This window comes from Heloderma suspectum, chromosome 1, assembly GCF_057233095.1.
Source record: "Heloderma suspectum isolate Gila_16-S chromosome 1, 16-S_ref, whole genome shotgun sequence".
Lineage (NCBI taxonomy): Eukaryota > Metazoa > Chordata > Lepidosauria > Squamata > Helodermatidae > Heloderma > Heloderma suspectum.
This window is the reverse complement of record NC_139458.1, coordinates 324,639,310-324,658,284: the sequence shown is the minus strand read 5'-3', so window position 1 is coordinate 324,658,284 and position 18,975 is coordinate 324,639,310. Positions and strand designations below refer to the sequence as shown.

Sequence of the window (18,975 nt, the reverse complement as noted above, 5' to 3'; positions counted from 1 at the left end):
TGATTAGACGGACCTTTGTCGGCAAGGTGATGTCTCTGCTTCTTACTATGCTGTCTAGGTTTGTCATAGCTTTCCTCCCAAGGAGCAAGCGTCTTTTAATTTCATGGCTACAGTCACCGTCTGCGGTGATCTTGGAGCCCAAGAAAATAAAATCTCATTGCTTCCATTTCTTCCCCTTCCATATGCCAGGAAGTGATGGGGCCAGATGCCATGATCTTTGTTTTTTTAATGTTGAGTTTCAAACCAGCTTTTGCACTCTCCTCTTTCACCCTCAACAAGAGGCTCTTGAGATCCTCTTCGCTTTCTGCCATTAGAGTGGTATCATCTGCGTATCTGAGGTTGTTGATAATTCTCCCGGCAATCTTAATTCCGACCTGTGATTCATCCAACCCGGCGTTTCTCATGATGTACTCTGCATATAAGTTAAATAAGCAGGGCGACAATATGCAGCCTTGTCACACTCCTTTCCCAATTTTGAACCAATCAGTTGTTCCATGTCTGGTTCTTACTGTTGCTTCTTGACCCTCGTACAGGTTTCTCAGGAGACAGGTAAGGTGGTCTGGTACTCCCATCTCTTTCAGAATTTGCCACATTTTGTTGTGATCCACACAATCAAAGGCTTTAGCGTAGTCAATGAAGCAGTCAATTTCATTTATTATTCATTTATTAACTAACATTAAAGCAAATCTAAATAGGATTAAAGAGTGGGTGCACAACTTCAATTCCAGCTAACATTTCTTTGGGAATAATAGATTTCAGAATATTTATCTGCTTTTGCATTGCTCACCCTTGCCTTTTATATACATAGTTTCAGAGTTTGGCTACATTAGGATTCAAGCTAGATAGAGGTCACAGTAACCTCCCTGGGGTGGGATCATTTTTGGAAGGAAAATAAAGGAGCATATCTGAACAGTGGTAAAATCTATAGCACCAATTCATGTGTTGATGGCCATATGAGGCAAATATTTCTCCCAAGTTTGCATAATCAGGCAAACAAGAAGATGTAAGGAGTGTACTTTATTTCTTATAGTGTATCAAATGCAGGTGGTTCCCAGTTCTCTGTAAAACACTTGAACATTTATTAGTATTCAATTTGCCAAACAGGAAAAAACAAAATTCAGGAAACATTAAAGCTAAACTTGTATTGAAGATAACAACTGAGTAAAACAAGCAGCATAACACTTCTGTTTAAAGAACATTAGCAAGGATACAAATATTGCATTATGCTATATGACAGAGTCATGTAGAAACAGAAGCACAGGAATATTTTCTAAATTTGTTGAGAAAAAGGAATTGGATCACACCGGTCTGAAGTGTTTGAAACTCTTCCCTTGTTTCTGTTTGGAAGTTTAGCTACCATGTACAGTGGATACGAATATAATGAATTAAAGGACAGAGCAAATTATTGAGGTCTGTGCATAAGTTGTTATGCGTAGTCCACTTGCATTTCGCCATTTTTTGCAATATACAAAAAACTTGGACAGATTACCAAGTGGGGAGATACAGTTGCTGCATGAGCACTCAGTCTGCTCACCCATCTGGTAATGAAAGAGAACGCTCACATAATAAGCAACAGTGGCAGCGAAGGGCAGATGGAAGACAGAGAACACCACCACAGCCCTTTCATTTGTAGCTTGAGCCTTCCTGTTCCATTCTAGATTTCAACAGTTTTTGACTTAACAAACACAACTGGCTGAAATTATATGGTGCATGCAAATGCATTTAAGGGTATCTGACAACCACTTTAAAATGGAAGATGCTGCTCCAGTGGTGGCGATCAAGGGTGGAAAAGTAGTGGAAATGGTCACTTAACAGGGCAATCATAAGTATATTTACTCAGAAATAAGGCAACCTGAATTCAACAGGACCTGCACCTTAGCAAACATGCTTAGGACTGCAGCCTAAGCCATTACTTGCCTGCCATTTCTCCACTCAGACCACCTTCTGATTGCTCTCCCACCCGTGGTAGGGGTTCAAATGCATTTGGCATCCCTGTCCAGAAGCCAGGACTATGTAGTTTAGTCCTTTTTTAAAAGCTGAAATTCCACCAATCGACTGTTTGGGTAGAGATCTGGATAAAGCCCCTACTGCTGTCTCCTCCCCATCAAATAACAAATGGGTGGCTTCAGCTTTTATGCACAAAATGCCCCAGCTGCTCCACTCATGCTCAGTTAGCACATGCTGTGCTATCAGGTGTTCTCCAGGAGCATTGTTCTCCTAGTTATGCTGTGCTATTGCATAGGAGTGCTATGATGGGTTTCCCAGGTCATAGGGTGTCCTGATAACAGGCCAGTATTCTTCATCACGATAGGAGAAAAGTAGCGTTCTATTTCTTTGGTACTTACCTGGTTTCAGAAAGTATGGATGCTTTTGGAATGACTTAATAATCAGAGTAGATAAAGTTGTGAATAGTTATGTTTCTGGCAGCATTGCAAGAAAGGATGGGGGGATACTTATCACCTGGCCTGATTAAATTGCAATAGTCTGAGAAAATGCTGACTGTTCGTAGTTCCAGAACAAACCTGTTATACCCTAAAATGGAACCCTAAAATGAACAAACCTGAACCTTTATTTTCCCATTGAGATTATGGATAAAATAACACTATAGCGACATAATGTTTTGTATGTTTAAAAGAATAAAAGTTTGCAGAACTTCAACCTATTTTTAAAGTTGTATTTGTTATTTATTTATTTATTTATTTATTTATTTCATTTCTATACCGCCCAATAGCCGAAGCTCTCTGGGCGGTTCACAAAAACTAAAACCAAACAACACACAATAAAATAATTTAAAATATATAGAACATTAAAACCACAATATAACAATACAACCACAATAAAACCTAGCAGCAGTACAGGAGTTTAAAATACAGATTTAAAACAGCAAAGATAAAAATTCAGAAAGCTAAAATGCCTGGGAAAATAAAAAGGTCTTCACCTGGCGCCGAAAAGAGTACAATGTAGGCGCCAGGCGAACCTCACTAGGGAGCTCATTCCAGCGCCGGGGTGCCACAACAGAAAAAGCCCTCCTCCTAGTAGCCACCCGCCTCACTTCCTTTGGCAGGGGCTCACAGAGAAGGGCCGCTGATGATGATCTTAAGGTCTGGGCAGGCACATATGGGAGGAGGCGATCCTTCAGGTAACCTGGCCCCAAGCCGTTGTTACTGAGAAGCTCAGCCATGATGGCTTTTATAGGTTGCATTTATACCTTGTATTCTTGTTGGCATCACCCTAGCACCTTGTCTAAGGTGTATGGTTCTTCTGAGAAGGCCTGCATTGGCAGGAGACCCATGGCGACAAGGCAAAAAGGGACCCTGATGCTATTGCCTGATTTTTGTGTGATATTTATTTATTTATTTCATTTCTATACCACCCAATAGCCGAAACTCTCTGGGCAGTTCACAGAAATTAAAACCACGGAATGCAGCATAAAACAATATAAAATATGAAAGCTTAAAACCACAGTATAACAGTACAGCCAGAATAAAACCTAGCAGCAAGACAGAGGTTTAAAATACAGATTTAAAACACCAGAGCTAAAAGATTAGGAAGCTAAAATGCCAAAATACTGGGAGAATAAAAAGGTCTTCACCTGGCGCCAGAAGGAGTAAAACGTAGGTGCCAGGTGAACCTCTCTAGGGAGCTCATTCCACAGCTGGGGTGCCACAGTAGAAAAGGCCCTTTTCCTGGTAGCCACCCATCTCACTTCCTTTGGCAGGTGGTCCCAAAGAAGGGCCCCTGAGCATAATCTTAGGGTCTAGGCAGGCACATATGGAAGGAGGTGATTCTTCAGATAACCTGGCCCCAAGCCGTTTAGGGCTTTGAATGTTAATACCAGCACTTTGATTTGGGCCTGGATTTATAGTTAATTGGCTAGTGTGTCCTCTCATGTAACTTAATATAAGGAGTTGCCCTACTGCTGTATGGAAAACACAGGGCTTCTAGATGAATGGAAATGCTTTCCTAACTACCATGTTGCCATATCAGCCAGACAACCCTTGAGGGTCTAGAGTCTTGACAGGAAAAATGGTCCAGTCCTGAAGTTCCCTCACCCCCAAATAGATCAGCAGGTTAAGGTACCCATCATGGTGTTCCTTTTGTTCTGTATACCTTTACCTAACTGTCTCTTAGATACTTGGTTTTTGTAATGCTTAGTCAACTTGCTTTAATTCAGAGCCAGGCTATGGATGACTTTGTTATTTTGCATTCTGAGACCACCAAAACATGTTGCCCCTTTGTTTGAAGAGTATAACTGCCCTTGAGATTGGGCATCCAGTGTCTTCTTTGATTGTGGGACTCAGAGTGGACAAGCTCTCTGTCACACAGTTCCAAGAATCACCAGAGATTCGCTTGGCCCTTTAGCCTGTTCCTTTTGATCCTTTCTAGCTCTCTGTCTTGCTCTCTCCCCTACTCTGGTGCTTAGCCCTTTTTGCTTGGGGTATACTCACACAGACCTGGTACCTTGAATACTCTCTGGTGAAGAACCCATTGCAGCTTTCCATTGCAGCTTTCATGGCACAGCCTCACTATCCTATGAGTTCAGTCTAGCCCCTCTGAGACCCGTGGGTCTCCCTGTTCTTGAGGTCACTGACCTTATTGTGGTCCCCTTGGAATCCCACAGAGCCATTCCTTACATGAGGATGACTCTAAGCCCAGTGGCTCATTCATTCATTACATTTCAATACCGCCCAATAGCCAAAGCTCTTCTACCATAGTTAAAACCAGAGTAAAGGGGGGTTTTTTACCTAGCTTTCCTCACCTTCTTCCCCTCGACCAAAGTATGTAGCTCCAGGGTCCCTAATAACAGCTTAGCCATCCCTTCAGTCTGCCCATGATAGCCTTTGGCCCAGGAATCCAGTCATTTAGCTATTTCTGGATACGTTGGTGATCAAGGTTGTCTAGACAGCCAGGGTGGCTGCCCATTTTGAATTTGTAGCCAAATATCTATACATAAGGGGGTACCTGTGCTGTCTGTGACTTTCCAATTAGCCATGACCAATCAGGAAGACAGGTTCTTTATGTTCCTCTTTACCTGAAACAAAGTAAATATATTTGCTTTGACTGTTTCTTACTCTTTCTCCTAAAAATAACTGTAACTCTATTCATTCTTCCCCTTGCATGGCCCACCCTATGCCATCGTAACCTGAAGAACTCCTCTTAACATTTTAGCTTCTTAATCTTTTAGCTCTGATGTTGTAAATCTGTATCTTAAATTGCTGTACTGCTGCTAGGTTTTATTCTGGTTGTATTGTTATATTGTGGTTTTAAGCTTTTATATTTTTTATTGTTTTATGTTATACTCTGTAGTTTTAATTTTTGTGAACAGCCCAGAGAGTTTTGGCTATTGGGCAGGATAGAAATGAAATGAAATGAAAAAATGAATGAATGAATGAATGAATAAATAAATAAATAAATAAATAGTGTATAGCCCCCCAAGCCCTGCCTCACCTCTTCCCTGGTGCCCTCCCCTCTCTCCAGTTGGAGTTGGTGAAATGCTAATTCCCCACTACTACCTCTGTTACTGCTATTAGGGATAATGAGCTGGTCCAAGTGCTAGGGGGTTGGTATGCTAATCAAGCATGTTTCTTTTCTGTGAAATACCTTGTGATAAAATAAAACTTGTGCGGTTCATCCTTAGTCATTGTCTTGAGCTAATTTTCCCCTTCTTGTTGTAGTACAGTGTATGCTCTGCTATGTGAATTCCACACCTGTGTTGTTGTTGTTCAGTCGTTCAGTCATGTCCGACTCTTCGTGACCCCCTGGACCATAGCACGCCAGGCCTTCCTGTCCTGCGCTCTCTCCCGGAGTGTGCTCAAGTTCATATTCATTGCATACACCTGTGTAGCAGATCCCTATACTTTTGTGTTTGTACACATGTGGGTTCATGCACATGTTAATGAGAACATGTGCTAGCAATTCTGGTGGAGAATGTGAGTGACCAAGTGTTGAATAGAATGAATTCTCAGTTGATTTTGCACTGGAATTCAATGCTCTCTTGGTTTGCATGATTTTTTGCATGAACTATCCTTTGTTATCTCATGAGAAAATGGTTGTTGGGTGGGAAAATTGGGGTTGCATGTATTGTGTATTGTAGCGCAGGCCAAATGAACCCTGAAGTATTGTAGTAACAGGTATGCATTTGGGGAAGTCTCTGGATAGACATTAAAGTTGTAGAGTTCATATCTGTCAGGGAGATTCTGGAGATACATACAGTCTGTAGCCTTGCATAGTGTAGTAACCCTTCCCTCCCCCTCTGTTTCTCTGAGGCTGAATCTACACATAACAGTTATACCGTTATCATACCATTATCATAACTATTGCTACACATGACACCAGTGGGCACCAATAGTTATGATAATGGTATATCGGTATAACTGCTATGTGTAGATTCAGACTTAAGTTAAATTTCACTGAATAGTGTTAGAAAGCTATTCTGGGGCAGGGTCTGGTTTGACAGTCAGTTAAACCAGGGCCTTAGTGCAGAATAGGTAGTATTCCAATAGGCAGCATTGGAACCCCTTTTTATGCTTCCATTTGTGGCTTCCAAAGTTCCGTCTTTAGTGTTAACCATATTGGGCAGTTCTGAGGGAAAGGAGACTGTTCCAGAGTGGGAATTTGTGGCTGCATTTGGGTTTTAGTGCCCCAGGCAGGGACATGCTAGAATTTGGTAGACATTTCATATTGGGGATGAGGGGGACAGGGGTTCTGTTTACCTTATTAAGTGCATGAAGTGGCCAAGATGTCCTTTACTTCTTTTTTACTTCTAAAATTCTCTGCATGTGCTCACAGCAGCTCATGATGTCATGTAGTCACGTGGGCATCCATGCACGTGTGTGGGGGCTGACTTAAAAGTAAAAAAGAAGTAAAAGATACCTCAGCCTCATAATCTTATTAAGTCCAAGCCCTGCTTACAATAAAAAAAATCAGTGAAGTTCTCCTCTTCCCTGGCCTCTTTTGTACCCCTTTCTGTTTCACCTCCATCCCCACAAATTACAACTCCCCCAAGAGAAATGTTCAGCATAGCATTATTATTGAGCCATGTTTGTGGTGCTGAATTAGGGTTGTCATCTCTTTTTTCTGACAGGCTCTTTGTCTTTAACAGCCTGTATGGCAAGCAGGTATAACATGGGCCTGTCCATGCTGGGAATAGTTGTACCTATTGCATTTGGCTGGTGCAGATGGGTGAAAATTTTGTTTGTTTTAGAGGTTTTTCTAAGAACTTACCAGAATTCACAAATCTTTTGGTAAATGGGGTAGACAGAACTTGAGATTTTAAAAATTCAGTATTGTGAGAAAGCAAAATGTACAGATTCGTTCACCCGTATTTAGGTTGCAGTCAACCACAAACAATGTGAAGCCACCGCCCAATAGCTGAAAGAGCAGCTTCGTTTGCACAAAGGATTTCCAGCTGCTGTGCAGGTAGAGGGTATAAATGACCATGCTTTGGATCCCCGTACCCTAGAAGTCCCTGAAACCCCTTCTAACTTTGAGTGGTCAGGACCACAGCAGGTAGCCCTTGTAATTAGCAAGCAGACTGGGGCAGCCTTTCCCCCTCAGAAGTCTTTTCCAGAATCCCTGGAGAGTCTTTTCTCCCCTTTCTTTGGACCAAACTAGATGAAATAGTAGGAAACCTTCGCTGGATCTTCCATCTCGTTGTTTTTCAAGTTAAAAGCAGCTGCAGGGTAGCAGGTCAGACTGAGTCAGGCTGTGGTGCTGGGAGAGGGGGGCTCATTCTTTCTCCCTGCACGTGACCCCTACCATGCGCAGCTGCAATATAGTGCTTCCGGGGGCAAGCCCCGACACTAGCAAAAATGCTTGTTTCTGGAAGAGACAGGTCGTGCCCCTTCCAGAAATATGTGTTTTCACTCATGTTGGTGCTTGGACCTGGAAGTGCTATGTTGCGGCTGCATGCAGACCAGGGCTGGCTGTGTGTGCACAGCCCCTATTGGATGCTACCCAATATGTTTTCCCTTGTGAGGCATAGCAGCTTTGGGATACAATTTTGATTTGGGAATGGCATGGGGAATAGGATAACCTTCATCCCCAAGTACCGTAGCCCTGATCTCATTCACACACACACTTCCATCTGGCTGATTTTTTATTATATTGTTTTTGTTTTGCTTTTAAAATTAAAACAAGCGATTGGATCACAGACCTCCTCTCATCTTGCCTTGTTAAATGTTTATAATGAATTGGTTTACCCCAGGGATGAGCCTGTGATACCACCATCTGTGCAGTGCTATCTCACAACAGTCATATAAATAATAACATCATAACAAAATCATTTGAATAATAAAAATATATAAATAAGTATAAAATTGAGTGAGTGCAGGTGGCTACAGTCCTTTGGAAAGATATGTACAAATTCTATTTTTATCAGTATTATGATGATTTTAAGATATCATGACAGGTATCTTTGGTTGGATGTCAAGTAGAAGGAGTAGCACGTGCATCTTTTTCTACAGGAGTTTATTTATTTATTTATTGCATTTATACCCCGCCTTTCTCCCTCTCGCAAGGAACTCAAGGAACTCAAGTTGAGATGCTCTTCATCCTAAATTACATTTCAACTTATCTGAAAACAAAAGCATGATCAACTATGTTAACACACACGTAGGTAAAACCAAATCAGGACTAAGTATTAAGCTGAATGTCATGTCAGATGCCTTTCCTTTCCTTTCCTTTTTTTTAACCGTATTCTGTTATCAAGAATGAGTGTATACCTTAAAAAACATACTACACTATCAAGCTTTAACTACTTTATTCACATTCAGGATCAAAAAGAATAGTCAATGTATTTTTGATGTATCTTTCTGTGCATATGAGCAAGTCCTGCGTCCACCTAGTGATGGAGAATATAAAACGTAGGATAAACGGGCAAAGCACTGAAAGTTTCACAGTACTCAAGATGCAGTTCCATGGGTAGAGCCTTTCATATCATGTCTGACACTTTCATTTTGATTGAACGTGGTGCTATTTGTTTGTGTACTGTGAGCTAAAAATACTCTCAAGAAAAGAGGAAGCTCTTATTTTAAATTCAGTCTACTTTCCACTTACCAGCTTAGCTTGCCTCTTAAATACTGAGTTCAAGATTTCACTGGGAGGAAACTTCTTTTTTTTAAAGCTTCTTTCCTAAAGCATAGATTATCTTTTAAATATAATGGCTGTCTTTTCAGAAGGGAGGATAATGGATGCACAAGACATAGTGTGCTTTCTTCTTTAAATTTTAGCTTGTATTTCAGCCCTGTTTTGCGTAATTGCCCAAAGCATTTTTTAAACTAAAGGAAAGAGTAGATGTTACATACAAATGTCTATAATGAAGCTCTGAATGTTTTGAATTGAGATGCTCAGAGAAGGGCAGGAAAGGGGTGTTTTACCCTTTACCCACCTGCTGCTTTTATCATGCTAGCTGCTTTACCACCACGCCCAGTGTGTCATTTCACATGCATGTTTACTGCCAGATTTGGATGGTCCCGCTCAGCTGAAATATCTGCAGAAATTTTGAGGAAAGTTAAAGGAGTTAAGAAAACATTTCTACATTTCTCTGTGGGATTAAAAAAAAAACCCTCTACATCCACCTCAGTGTAAGTGGATTGCCTAGAGCAGGGTTGGGCAGAAAATGGATCTCCAGATGTTTGGGACTTCAACTTCCAGCATTCCTGACCATTGGCCATGCATGGGAGTTGAAGTCCAAAATATCTGGAGATCTACCTTCTGCCCACCCTGGCCTAGAGGCCGTAGAGAGTGGGGAGAAATTGGATGCCTCCTTTACCATACTTAAGACTCACTCTACTAACTGCTACTAGTGGATTTTACATTATGAAGTTCGTGTTATAATTTGACTGCATTTACATCATACATGATAAACATTATACATGGTAAACACAGGGTAGTATCCAACTGTGTCATTCCATTAGTGCAAATGATATTGTGCTAGCAGAAGCTAGGTTGCGAACTAGGTGCAAGAGGAGAATCCAACTAAAGTTGTGTTTGCGCAAATATGGTTGCACAAGTGGTTGTGCATTACACTTGCGCAACCCGTTGTACATCCAGTTGCACATTGTTCATTACACTAGCATAACTCGTTGTGCAATCAGTTACGCAACTGCAAGCATAAGATTGTGCAAGTATAATGGGCTTGAACAATGGAAAAATTTGGAGCAGCTCTGCTAGCAGTATTTGAGTTTGCAGAATGACATTGTTCAATACTGCCCACACATTTGTAACAGTTATATATGTGTGTCTGATTGGACCACACTTGTAAACACAAATGTATGATGTCTACACTTTATATGAAAACACCAGCGTTTTCTGCATAAAGTGTAAGTTACCCTAAGAGGAACAGGGATACAGTTGTATTTGCAGAGACAAGGTATCTAGAAGGGAAATATTCCTGCCCCCAGTAACCAGTATGGTAACTTTACATTTGCAAAATCAAAATTCATTAGTTAAATGCCACATGCCATATTCACAAAAGTTAAATAAAATAAAATTAATGAATGGTTATTTTTCAAACTATGCAATTGCTTTGCATATTTTGCATTTATAAGTTGCATGAATTTTTGGTTACAGTTCAGTTAAATATACTTTTTATTTTAATATTTCCATGTTTGATATAGTTGTTAAACTGGGCTCTCTCAAATTTGTTATGGTTCCAGAATATTTGACTACTTCATGTTAAAGATAAATATACCATGCTAGCCACTGAGAGCAGGAATTGCTGATTTTTTTTAGCATTTCCTGCCTACAAGTGATTACATTTCCTTGCCTTCAGGTTCATACAGAATTGATTTCATATGGAGTCTTTTGACTGATGTGAAATTACTTGCTCCAAGGCTGAGGGAAGACAAGCCTTCTCTGGATGAGGGAGTTTATATAGGCTTAATCCTACTCTCTTCTAACAAGAAAGGTGGTTTTTTCAAAAGGCTCAAGCCTATCTGAGAGATGTCTCCCCTCTTTTGTAATGGGCTGCCTGTATTGACTTATTGCCCTGTTCATATGACATGGCAGTCCTGTTTAGACTTTCATCTAAGCCCTATGCAGTTGTCTGCCTGCAACTCCTGAAGGGTTAAACTGTAGCAGGGATATGGGTGTGTGCAGAAGTCCTGCCCCCGCTGTCCCTCCACCCAGCTGCTCTTAGAGATCCTTGTGCATTTGGTTGAATGTACTTACAAAGCTCCCACATTTGGGAACCCTGCCTTATCCAAGTTCCAGATCATTGTGAGCTTTGAAAGCATGTTCAGCCAAACACACTTAGAATCCCATTTCAGATCTTTGTGCTGGAGCAACTGGGCACAGGGGAATGTTGAGGTGGGGGGAGTTCGCTGAATGCCAGCATACCCTGTACAGTGTAACCCTTGCTGATGAATGCATAGGGATCTAGAGACACATAAATGTGTGGAGGGGAAAAACTTAGGGTCAGTGGCTCTACCTCAACCTCCACACATTCAAGGCTTCCATGTGCACTGAGCATGCATGCAGTTATGTGAATGGGATCCTCCCCTTTCCAGAGTACTGAATCTCACATATGGAAGCCTGTGCAAATTTGGGTGTATGCACATAGGCTCCATGAACACAGAATCCTGGAATGTGTGGCTGGGAGTGGGGCCATCAAACATGATCCTGATCAACACCCCCTTCCCCATTCATTCATGGAGGGAAAGTCAGGATCAAAGCTGCTACTCTTTTCCCTGAACTCCCTATATAAATCAGAATTTCTGGACAGAACCTGCATGCAGTCTTAACCCCCCTCCCTTTCATATGTTCACCGTGCATGCCATATCAATAAGCAGCACTTCAGAGTTTGTTCTAGATGAACATGTTAAAGTAAACAATTATTTATATCCAACACCATTAGCTAATGTTGACCTAGCTGAAGTGACAGAAGAACACAGGGAAGTTCAGCCATGCTGTTGTTGCCTGAGAAGGAATTAAAACTGTTTGTTCTGGATTCCAACCCGCCCCTGTGTGTGTGTGTGTGTGTGTGTGTGTCTGTGTGTACGCACACACATGCAGACACACACACACACACATTCAGAAACAGTAGTAAATAATAATTAAGCCTGGCAACATTTAGACTGAAATGAGATTATGACATAAATGTAAACTGACGGTGGAGAAAATTATGCTGACTTATTTATTTATTTAAAATATTTCTTGGCCGCCAAAGTGGCTTACAACAATAAAATACATAAAATACTTCCAGTCTGCTGTGATACAGTAGAGATTACAAAAGAAAATGAGGGAAGAGCAAGATAATTTTGTTAGTATACTTGCAGTGTCAAGGGCTAAAAGAAATTGTTAGCACACTTCATATACTGCTATATAGGGAAGGATATTTAAAATGTAAAGCACTGCAGCGCTGTAGTTATGCTATGTAGTGACCCAACTATCTACAGTTCATCTCCTTCTTCCCTCCCTCCTTTTAAAAGCAATAGGGCTTGTAACTAACCAGGATATAAAAAACATGGACAAATTTGCATGCCAGTGACAAAGGGAAGAGAATAGGGAGAAATAAAAGGGAAAATACGAATCAGATGAGAGCAATGAAGGAGTCGGCTCAAGGCCTACAGGTGCTGAGCACTGGTTTAAAGACATCATGGCCAACTGTCTTAATACTTTTATCCTCTTTGGATTTATGCAGTTCTGGATCATGGCCTTGTATGTGAACAGACAGCTGATGTTTTTATAGTTAGGTTTTCTTAGCAGCAGATTTTTAGGAAGTGATTATTGGAATAAGAGTAGGATATTGACATACATGGAATATTTCTTTACAACCAAGATTTTGAAAGAGTGCTTCAAAGGGCAGCAGTGCATTATGTTGCATGAGTTTCTGTTAATGCAACATTCTAATCATGACTTTGCGTATTCTTTGCCTGTATTTCTGAAGCATTCAATCTAAAACCATTTATACAATACATTATTAATAATATTTTTTCAGGAAGATATATTCCTGCATTGTAAGCAATCAGGAATAAGCCATGAGGAATAAGCCATCATAAAAATATTTAAACAAATTAGCTAGTTGCAAGTGAATATTGGGGAATAGATTTAAGTGTCCCTTGTCTTCTATTTCCTTTGGCCTAACATTCATTTTCATATTTACACTGAAAGGCTTCTGGGTGATATGTAGAACCTATAGTATTGTGGTTGGTATCTCATATAATTTATGGTCCTCCATGAACTATATTTATTAGTGTGTTTTAAAGGATTTCGCTAGTGTGACAAAGGGTAGGAAGTTCAGTAGACAATGTTCCAGTGGAAATGCATTTTTTAAATTGATAATATATTAAGCAATTATTTAAAAAAAGAAAAGGCCAAACTTTGTACTTATGGTTTGGGGAAATGTATGTACAGTGTGGAACTTTGGAACTTGACTTAAAAAAGAATGCCTTCATAACTGAAATGGGAACAGAAAGATTACAGTCAGTATAGAATTACTTGAACTGGATCGGGGCATATGGGCACAACCCTAGTCCTGCAGGCTTTACTGTTATATTGTGGAATGAGGGGTTGTTGTTGTTGTTTTGTATAGATCTTATCCATTGGCATCAGTTGTCTTAAGAAATAAATTCAATTTAAGAAAAAACATATGGAGGCACAGTATTGATCTATAAATAGCACTCTATAGCCCTGAGTTGTGGTGTTAAGAATGCAACTGGCTGGGGCATGCTGGGAGTTGTAGGAATTTTTCTGTCTAAACATGTATAAGATGGCACCTTATTGTTTTAGATTACATAAATACTATTGCTTTTTCAGAGTAATGTTTTCCCCCTTCTTTTCTACAGCCTTAACAAACCAGAACACATTTAAGAAGAAATGTCTATTCATCCATTTTGCATCTGGCACCTTTTTTCCATATCACTGAACTCTTTTATAAACTCTGGCGACTTTTGAATACCGAAGACTGGAAGACGTGCATTCTTCTTTGAATGTTTTCGGTCTAAAGTAGATGTACCAGATCTTCTGGATGAGCATAAGGATAAAAAGGTTGGTGGATTCTTTGAAAGCCTGAAGCTTTGGAACTGTTTATTTCTGTGTATACTAGGGGGTGGGACAGCAGGGTTGTTGCCACATTGGTTTATTTTTCCTGTCTTGTATAACATTATTTTTAGTCTTATCTAGGAAACCCCTGCAAATCTTTCCTTGTTCTTGGATTATCATGAAGCAAATTTCCTGCTGCAAAAGCATCTGGGGTGTGTTTCCACACTGTCAGCTTCACTTTGTTTGCAACTTTGTTGTGATGTTTCCCCAATCGCATCTTTTCCTTTTCCAGTTTCCACAGCCCTTAAAGTCTGGGCTTATCACCACTGCAGCATGAGGCTCTTTGCTGTTTCCACTTAGCTCTAATCAAATTATTTTCTTGATGGCTGGGTGGAGTCTGGGTTGGGTCTGATTGCCTCATCAGTGTTTCTACCTCCTCAGCTGTGTTTCCAGGACAAGGGAATGAGAAGCTAATGGAAGAGTACTGGGTTTTTTAAAAGGGGTCAGCTTTGCTGTGAAGAGAGGCTTCTTCCCCGTTCTCCCTGAAAGTCCAGATGCACCTGCATTTCAGGAGCAAGCCTCATTGAGCACAATGTGAGTTATTTCTGAGTAGACACACATATGCTTGTGCTGGGAAATGGGGGGGGGGAGAACACAAAGAGGGAAACTAGCCCCCATTTGAACCCAGAGGACTTCATTGACCACAATGGGAGTTACTTCTGACAAGACAGTAATAGGTTTGTTGTGGGAAAGAAACCGAAACCAGCCCCCAATTTAATATCATTTTAATTTTAAGGATCTCTATTTGGAAGCTGTGAATGAGTTACATCCTAAGGAAATGGACCAAAGCCTTGAGATCGCGCTTAATCACATTTAAGGAATTGGGCTTAAAAGTGTGCCATTTCAATTGAGAGGGAATCTCTCTCTATAAGTTCTGATGTAGGCATTCAAAGGCAAGTCTCATTCAGCACAATGGGAGTTACTTCAGAAGAGACACTAATGGGTTTGTTGTGGGACAGAGAGCAGTAAATGGAATCCAGCCCCCAATGTAACCTTCAGGATAGCTATAACTGAGTACTTTCTTCCTAAGGCAATTGGTTGCTTAAATGCATTTAAGGAATTGGGCTTTAATGTGTGAATATGTGCCATTTCAATTGAGAGGGAATCTCAGCCTCATCCACTGCAATGGGAGTTACTTCTGAGGAGGCACTAATGGGTTTGTTGTGGGAAAGAGAGTAGTAAAGAGTAAAGACAAAGACAGAATCCAGCCCCCCATTGTAACCTCCAGGATAGCTATAACGGAGCTGCGAGGTACTTTCTTCCTAAGGCAATTCATTGGAGCCTAGCTTGGTTGCTTAAATGCATTTAAAGAATTGGGCTTTAATGTGTGCCATTTCAATTGAGGGAGAATGTCAGCCTCATCCACCTCAATGGGAGTTACTTCTGAGGAGACAGTAATTGGTTTCTTGTGGGAAAGAGTGTGAAACCAGCCCCCATTTTAGTGCACAGGATCTCTATATGGAAGCTGTGAGTGAGTTACCTGCTAAGGCAATGGACCGAAGCCTCGAGATCACGCTCAATCGTATTTAAGGAATTGGGCTTTGATATGTGCTGTCTCAATTGATGGGCTTCTGTGTTATTTCTGTGGCCATTGAGAGGGCAAGCCCCATTCAGCACAATGGGAGACACACACACCCCAACTGGGGTCATGGGCTGTGTTCTAGTGCTTATTTTCAATGATGTTTTAATGGTTGGTCCCTTGGCATCCTGCTCCGAAACAGCTATGAAACTTCCAGAAAACAGGGAGGGAAAGGGTTGGGTCACTGAGGTCAGAGCAACACACCCACAAAGGCTGGGCTACGTGCCCCAGGAGCAGGACTATGAAACCGGACCCAGTGCCATTGTGGAAACAGGACAGTAATGGAGCCGTGGTAAACTGGAAAAGTCGGACTATAAGCAGTCTCTGAAGATGTGTTTTTTCAGCAATAAAATGTGGGGCTGGTGCTGAATGGCCACGATGTCATGGAAACCCAGAGACCTCACCGCGCAGCCAGGTTGGCGTAAATCGCTGGTGGAAACACAGCCCTGGTGATCTAATTTGTTTTAACATAATACAAAATAGATTTAACCTGAATGCATTATATAGGATATTATACCACTCAGGAAAAATAGCTATGCTTGTTCTGAATGTGAGTGCTTGATAACAAACAAGAGTAACAGCAATATTTCTGGTGAAAACTGGATTAACTAAGGGGAAAACTACATACAATATAAGAACTCTGTGACTGGTTCTCTCAATGGCTTTTTCTTTGTCTAAAAGCAAACATTGGGATAAATGGATTGGGTCATGGCAGTAGGAGACTTTTTTTAGCCCTTTCCCTTCCCCACACTGTTTCCCTGATGGGAATCCCTCCCTATGAAGCTTCCAATATCCATACAGGGTTTTGTTTTGTTTTTTAAAAAAAGATAGCTGTCCATACTGTATCTTTTCCCCCGTTCTCTGTGGATAATATCAGTTTTGAGGGGAAGGAGTTCCACTAGGGAATTAGGATTAAACTCCCCCTCCCAGCATCACTGCCTTAACCCAATGCCTTCTCCTCCCAACTCCATGATTGCTTTTAGGCAAAGAACAAAATTTCAGGAGTTAGGATCATGGATCCTCCAGGTAACGTCTAGTTTGGCCCTAAGAGATTAATTACTGATTTGTAGTTTATATTTATGCTAGTATTTTCCCCAAAACGTTTATCAGAAACTAGTTAATGAGATCACTAGGTGATCTCTGGCTGAGGAGGGAGCAGTGAAGCCATCTGCTCTCCCTCCAGTGCACATCTCAGTTAAGAACCTTTGGACTTTGGGGGTTTCTCTGACCTGTTTCTGAGTCAGAGGTAAGTATTTCCATTCACAGTCCCTCCTTTCCTTGGGGATGTTCATATTGTCCCCCATACTCCCCCACAGCTGAAAATAAATATATCTGTTTCACTGCATGTGTGAGTGAATAGCCTACCACAGAGGTAAGTGACTGGTTCCATTGCATATGGTTGCCAAAAATAACTGAAGATTTCTTTTTTATGTATTCAGCTTTAAGCGTCAAACAATTAACTTCAAATGTACTTTTGCTTATCAGCTAAAACATGCATGTTTTCCCATTTACGTCCCAGAAGAGTGTGTGTGTGTGTGAGTGTGTGAAAAGACCCCAGTGCAGGATAGTGACTATAACATTGGGCTTGGACTTTGGGGGTGGGGAAACAGCAGTGCAGCAGGAGGACCATCCTCCAGCATATCTATGGTCATTATAATGTCTGTAAAGACTCCTGGCACACACATGCCAAGGATTCACTGATCTACTTGCATGCGTTATAATGAGCCTGCTGCAGAGACACTACTCCACTCCATGTGTGTTCATTTTAAGGTCATTACAATGCCTGAAAGGGGCTTAGGATTCCAAATGCACTGACTTGGTAGTTAGTCCCATTGAACTCCATCTACTTCTAGATAGACACATGTAGGATTGCATTGCACATGTCTCACCATCTCTTAATGACTGACTGCCAATCAGTGAACTGCCTCTACTCGGAAACATTGTGCTTTTAGTGGTATGGAAATGTTGATGCTGCTGCTTGGATCCGCAATGTCTGCTTCACATGTGCAAGTCACCTACTGAAATTATAGTTTTTGAGCAATGAACTCTCTGAAAGTCTCCACCTCTACTTTTTTAGGACTCCCATAGCCCTTTTGAGACAGAAAGTGTAAGGCAGAAGATAAACATGTCAGGCTAAGCGAAGGTAGTGAGTTGGAAAGCTTGTTAGACAGAAAATCTGCCAGCCTCTTTTTCAAAATACTCCCTCTGCACCGGTCTAGGGCCAAAACAGACATTACTTTAAATCTATATCTAGGAGTTATGTCTTTTTTCTCTCTCTTTATTTTTACTTTGGAGTAGACACAGGGGCTCCAATCTGGATGGGAACCTTAGCATGGGGGGGTAGGATGGCTTTTAAGATCTGGGCCATGCCTCCTGTGCCTCCTATAGAGTAAAAATGGGAAAGAAAAAAAAAAAAAAGCTTGTAAAGTCCATTTTGGCTCCAGCTGGCTTAGGGGATTCAAGATTCCACCAGCAGGGCAGGGTGTGAAGCAGGGAAGCAGGTGTGTAGTTAAAAATTGTGAATAATATGTTCTAAAAGTTTTTCTCCCTTGTTTGTTATAAGGCTAAGGAGTACGGTGATTAATCAATACCGAACTAAATCATAGCAGTGTCACGACATCATAATCTCCGCTTTCATGGCAAATGACATTAGATAAATCTCTCAACAGAATTGCACCCTGGTAATCAGTCAGTCTGCCCTTTAATAGGTTTGTAGCTCACTGTGTGCATGCTGTATATTATTTCTCTAGTTATCAACCATAAGTAAGAGGCAGAAAACGTGTAGTCCTTTATCAGAAGAGACATATATCCCATCAATTAGCTATTCAAAATGCAAGAAAAATAATTGCATAATAAATGTAATGGAGTAGCAGTGAAAACATGCAGCATCATTCTCACTAAAATGAGTAAGAATTCATCAGGTTATTTCAATAGGAATAAGCAGCAGGTATGGGAAAATATTATAACAGCTTTAATAAACCAAAAGTGGAATTATTCCCAAATAAATGCAGTTGTGTTAGAGATGGAGATGACAACAGCATAAACTTCACATAAAGCATTCAAAATCCCCTTATAAAAGTGATTTTAAAAAATATGTAATGAATGTTAATGCACAATATATAACAAACATAGAAAAGGAACAGAAAGATACAACGGATGAATTTCTTCCCAATGAATAACTGGTTAAAGAACAGAAAATAGGAATAAATGGTAAATTTTCCCAATGGAGGGATGTAAATATTGGGTTCCCATAGGAATCTGTATCTGTAAGCTTTTCAGTTTATTCATAAATGATCTGGAATTAGGAGTGAGCAGCAAGTTGGCCAATTTTGCTGTTGACACCAATTTGTTTA

At 40.8% G+C, this 18,975-nt stretch overlaps 1 long non-coding RNA gene across 1 annotated transcript in view; it reads left to right on the top strand.

Annotated features, from left to right (window-relative positions):
- LOC146359437 (uncharacterized) overlaps nt 1-18,975 on the top strand; it is a 138,978-nt gene that overhangs the window by 93,583 nt on the left and 26,420 nt on the right. Inside the window, exon 2 of the long non-coding RNA XR_014786657.1 lies at nt 13,788-13,989. This is a non-coding gene — a long non-coding RNA (uncharacterized LOC146359437). The remainder of the gene's footprint in view (nt 1-13,787; nt 13,990-18,975) is intronic.